A 6,000-nucleotide genomic window follows, 5' to 3' on the forward strand; every position below is an offset into this window, starting at 1 on the left:
GCCGGACTGAGCGGCTAGAGCGCCCCACTCTCCTCCGAGTCCCCCTCACTCCGACACGAGGCTCAGCACTGCCATTTTACCCAGCGCCGTCGCGGCCGCCTGGCAAACCCGGAGCGGAGCGCGGAGCGGGCGCAGGCCGTGGAATGGACTCGCTCCCGTCCCTTCACAAAGGAGGAGGGGAGAGAACCAGCCGCGGCGGCGGCAGGCCCTCTGCCGCTTTCGCTCGGCAGCGCCGCCGCCGAAGGCTTCGGGGAAAACCCGGCCCGGAGCTCGCGCCTCTCCGGAGCCTGCGCCGCCTCCCTCCTGGCGTTCCTACCCAGGTCGGTCCCCTCCAGGCCGCGCGTAGGGGAGCGGGCAACCGTGAAGTTTACTTGGGGCTGAAAAATTGGCCTGAGCCCGAGACCGCGGCCGCCTCGGCCCAGGCCTGACCCCCTGGCAGCGGGCCTGGTCTCTTGGCTGCTACTTAGCACCTCTACAGCACTTTTCTTCTTCAAAACCTTTTACAAACCCGCTCCAAAGAACCAGCTGAGCCTTACAGTTTATCCCCTTTGCAAGCTGCATGGAATGACAGATCATTGTTTTAGACTTTCCGTTTTCCCACTCCTCTGCCCTCATTAGCCAGTCCTCACAAGGCCCTGGGGGCATGAGGTCTATTATCTCCATTTTATAGAATCAAGACAGAGTGTAGGGGACTGCCCTGTCACTTAAAGTCAGAGCAGAGGAGGGTGGCTTTAAAAAGCAGCAGAGTCCCCACAGCTGCCCCTAACTACTTAGCATTAAAAACAAACAAAAAACAGTGGTCACGGGCTTCCCTGGTGGCACAGTGGTTAAGAATCCGCCTGCCAATGCAGGGGACACAGGTTTGAGCCCTGACCGGGCAAGATCCCACATCCGCGGAGCAACTACACCCGTGAGCCACAACTACTGAAGCCCGCGTGCCTAGAACCCGTGCTCCACAACAGGAGAAGCCACAGCAATGAGAAGCCCGCGCACCGCAACAAAGAGTAGACCCCACTCACGGCAACTAGAGAAAGCCCGTGCACAGCGACGAAGACCCAATGCAGACAAAAATTTTTAATTAATTAGTTAAAAAAAAAAACAGTTGTCAAGTTGTGCCATATTCAACAATGTGATCAGAACATCAGAATGGGTTTGAGATCAAAGCTGGTCATCTCAACACTGACTTAAAATAGTCACCACTGAAGCTACTTTGAGGGCATATGACAGCCTTCTAGCGGGAGAACACAAGCCCCACCTTTGCGCACGATGACCAAGAGCCCCAGTCTCCAAAGACAGTACCTGTAAAACTGTAAACAGATCACAGAAGAGGCTTCAGGGACTGGAGGAACCTAAGTGTTCAAAGAAACCACTGCAGAAGAGGGATGACCAAATGGAGGAAACTATTTTCGCCTTAAAGAGAGAAAAGGTGCAGTCTAAGAGGTCACTTAGAAAACAGATGCAACCCAAATTTGTTTTCTGTCCTACACTGTAAAGAATCGTCAAAGTTTACCATTACATTCTAAGAGATGCTGATTGAGCTGCAGGCATACATAGAAAATTCTAGATCCACAGGCCCCACCGAACCCCAGCAGCAGCCTTTTCCTCCTCTGGCTGACTTGGAATGCTCTGACATGACAGGCTACAAAAGCCAGAGGGGATTCCAGCTCCTCACCAAGCCCAAGGCTGCCTTGGGAGAGGCCAAGCCAGCTAGTCACTAGACACCAGGGCCTTTTTCCCCCTTAGATTCTGTAAATGGAGACTTCATGGCCACAGAACCATTACCTTAGAACTTCCAGATTCTGTAGGCCCCTGGAGTTTTGGCCATGCCACTGGTCACTGTGAATAATTCCGAAAACCTGAACTCATTCTTAACCCCCAAGAAAACCTAAGAGCATCTTACACTAAAAAAGCAAAAACTTCTACTGGTGTTTTCTTTCCCCCCAAGCCAAGAACCAAACCGGCCTACCAGGATCTGACTGACTGGAATGGACCAGTGCCCTCCTTTCACTCACAGTCCTCAGGGGCAACAACTCGCCCGGTGCATTAGGTCCTAGAAACCAGATTATAGGCTGCCTCTTAAATGGAGCTTGGCTATTTAATCAACTGCCTCTGAGCTGGCAAACAGTCCTGAGTCCTGCACACAAATGAGGAATTTTTTACATGCAATTACCCTGCCATTTCCCTCAGAGGTGGAGTATAATGAGAAACCTGGAGCCCAGTGAAAATCTGGAAGCCAGAATGAATTTGTCTCCAGAGGAAGCCCTTATCCCCTTTCTTCAATGGCTGTGAAATTTGGAAAGTGCCAAAATCCCTATCCGACACGTGGGCAGGCTGTTTTGAAAACAGCCACCATTTTTGTCCAGCAATAAAGTGCGCAAAAAATCTCTCCACCTGGGTTGGAGGAGGTAGTAATGTCGGATTTCTCCGTTCCCACTTTTTTTTTTTTAATCTCAAATCCTTTAGGGTCCTCTTCCACCCCTACCCTTAGAGCCCCACATCACTATCCCGAGTTGACGGGAACTTTCTTAGAAACTGGCCCATCAGCTTTCCCTAGGGGTAATGGCTGCGGGAAAGGGGGGGAGGGGAGGAACAGGGCACGTGGCTGGCCCGAGCTCCGAGACCCGGGTTTCGGGCTGTGGGTCCTCCCGCTGGTGGAGTTTTCTCCCCCACGGCCCCTGCCTTTTAACCCCACACCTAGGCAGCTCAGGAATCCCGGCGCCGATTGGAGAACTAGGACTAGGACAGCGCTACCCGCACGAAAGCTCCTTTGCCACCAACAGCCTGATGGCAAATATGGACTGTATCGTTGACATGGAAACCGGACTAAAGTCTCGCTCGCTCCGTCACAAGAGAGTTCTTATCGCCGTCCCCTACCGCACGGCACCTGGCAAACGTGGACTGGATCTCCGGCCCGGAGGATCAGGCGGAGTTTTCTGCGCGCAGCATTAACTCCCGCGGCTGCCGCAGCCAAGGAAGGGGGCAGGGCTGCCAGGACAAACCGACTGAAAATGGCAGAAAATGTGCTCTCATTTTATCTGGCTACACAGTGTGCATGGATTGGGCCCGAGAATAAGGGAACAGCCTATTAAAATCCACGCAGTCAACTGCAAAATGTGGAACCGAGGCCTGGAGGGTTTGCTAAGAGAGGGAAACGTTTGCAGGGAGGACAGCCCTTCCTCTCTGGCAATTGGCTTCCCAAGTGTCCGAAATACAAAATTCAACAAACAAACAAAAGATCGGGCCCGGCTCCTTCCTTTCCCCACTCTTTTTGAAGGAAGACGTTTAAGCCCACGGACCCAAGTGAAGGTTTGCCTCGGTTCTGAACTAAGGCGCGGCGAAATAGGTGGAGCGCCGGCTTGTAGCCTCACACGCGTCCCCGCCGCGCCGAAGCGAGCAGATACCCAGCGGAGCTCTCCCGAGTGCGAACTGGAGCTGCGAGTTTGAGCAAAAGGGCAACTATGTCAGTTGACGGAAGCCAGAAGCAGAGCTCAAAGCCTGGCGTGGATTTCCGTCTGGAGCTGTCTGTTTCTTAAAGTTTGTAACTCCGTGTTCTGAAACAGCCCCAGCGGAGGCTTTGAGAGCAGTGTGAAAGTCTAGCAGTACCATCTGACAGCGAGCTGCAAAACTTTGGACTGCATATTAAGCGAGGAAAGTGGATTGAAGCAAGAGTCAAGGCAATTCATTACATTACCGGCTTCCAGGCGGGAGCTGTAAGATACGAACTGGATCGCCACGGAGAAAAATGGAATGGAGTCCGAATGGCGCTCAACAGCCCTGGTAAAATTGCGCTTGCCCAGCACCTAGAATTCCAAAGGAGCAACCCCAGAGGTATCAGGCATGGTGGGCGCTCAACAACTCCTTGTCTAGATCCTTCTTCCATTCATCTCAGAGTTTTAAAATAAACAATTTGAAGGAATTTACATTTCAGAATAATAAGGAACACATTTTGAGAAATGTTAATTTCTGAATGAGGCTTTTTTTTTTTTCACCAGAAGAGTAGCTCTGGAAAAAAAACCCTTAGGTATAAGTCAACTTGCTTTTTTTGTACCAATATAAAATAAGAATTACCCTCACCATCACCTACCCCAAAACTGAAATCTACAATAAAAGTAAATAAATAAAGGTCCAGGCTAGTTTGGTTTGTGGTGGGTTTCAAACAAAGCAAGCACCCAGAGTCAATCTAACATGACGGAAAAAGCACAAGCTCTCTCACACTCTAATATATACATTTTCCTTAACCACTTATCTCATTGGTGAGCTTGTTGACGATTCTTTCGTAGAAGATAGAGTAAAACTATTAATAATATTTTATAGACAAACAAACCAACCCAAACTGGAGTTTTATAAAACCACTGGGCAGATCAGGAATTTGGGCATTTCTGCTGAGCCTCACTGAAGGTTTGTGTTCACCAACTGACACAAAAATAGTGCAGATATGAAAAACCTACTTACAAAGAAGCTTGAAAGCCACTTTACAGTCCATCAGAAGAGACACCACAATTTTGTGTTTGGTACTTATTACACAAAGCTGTTTTTAGATTTGGAGAGCTAAACACTAACAACACTACCAAGGAAAGTTAAGGTCACCAATCTTAATATTGAAGGTATTGCTCAGGAACAGTAAAAGTCTGTTTTCTTTGACTTCCCATATTAAACCAATCCAGGCTGCATTTGTTCTGCTTTATTCTTTAAAACCAATCTAGAAAATTTCACACATGTAAAATGATTGTAGGGGAAATTTTTGAAAGTTGAGAGTAGAGAAGAAAATCAGAAGGAAAATCAAATATTCTAGGTGGGTATTTCTTTCAGCCCTGATTGCATAGAGCTTTCTTACACTGCCATTTTACTGAGATAGGAAAAAAAAGTCAGAGAGTGGGGAAGTTTCTCATAGTAACTCTGGAACGGATCTGGAATGGAGTCTTTTGCTCCAACACAAGTCTGTAGAAGAGAGGTGGAAAGAGAAGGAAAAACCCAGTGAGCACTGACAAAATGGAGGGAGGTAGGCATGCAGTCCTGTGAAACAGGATAGGAGCCTAAAACAGCAAGTGTGCAACACAGCCGCCTCAAGAGAATACTCCAGCATGATCATCCCAGGCTTTTTATGTAAGCATCAAGGAAAATCCGAGGGAACTTATTAAGCATAAGGCAGGAAGTGAATGGCCCTTAAGGGAAAGCATTCTGACTAGCTTTAATAGAGTGTAAATCTGTCTATCCCTACTGAAAAACGGCTTCTTCCAAAGATAAAAGTGGACCAAATGAAAATGTCTGCTGCGAGGTACTGTAGTAGTAGTGGTGCGGTACTCCAGTGAAATGCAGAACTTACCAATGACACCAAGGGAAAGCTGCCAGGAAAAATTACAGTGGGTTTTGGCACTTTTCCAAATTATCACTTTCTGCCCTGAAATTTAACAACACTGAAACTGGATTCAGAACCTACCAGAGTGGCTGGGGGTGGGGACCAGCAGTTTGGTTCTAATTGGCCTACCCTTCCAAAGAGACTACTGGAGGCTTGGGTATAAGTGTGTTGTTCTTCCAGTCTTACTGTGGAGGGAGAGAACAGGAGACAAAGGTGAAATAACCTAACACATTTCATCAAGCCTACCCAACAGGCCATTTAAAAACAGCACTGAGGGCTTCCCTGGTGGCACAGTGGTTGAGAGTCCGCCTGCCGATGCGGGGGACACGGGTTCGTGCCCCGGTCCGGCAAGATCCCACATGCTGCGGAGCGGCGGGGCCCGTGAGCCATGGCCGCTGAGCCTGTACATCGGAGCCTGTGCTCCGCAACAGGAGAGGCCACAACAGTGAGAGGCCCGCGTACCGCAAAAAAAATAAATAAATAAAAACAGCACTGAAACACACACACACACACACACACATTCCTCTCCACCACGGTGTGTTTTCACTAATAGAGTCCATCTACAAACTATGTTCAAACAAAAGAATACACAATATCACACAACATTAGGTACTATTTTTGCCCCAAACACCAAGATCAGGATA

Source organism: Delphinapterus leucas, chromosome 1, assembly GCF_059928025.1.
Source record: "Delphinapterus leucas isolate spDelLeu-1000000601 "Yukka" chromosome 1, BTC_Dleu_Yukka2, whole genome shotgun sequence".
NCBI classification, from domain to species: Eukaryota; Metazoa; Chordata; class Mammalia; order Artiodactyla; family Monodontidae; genus Delphinapterus; species Delphinapterus leucas.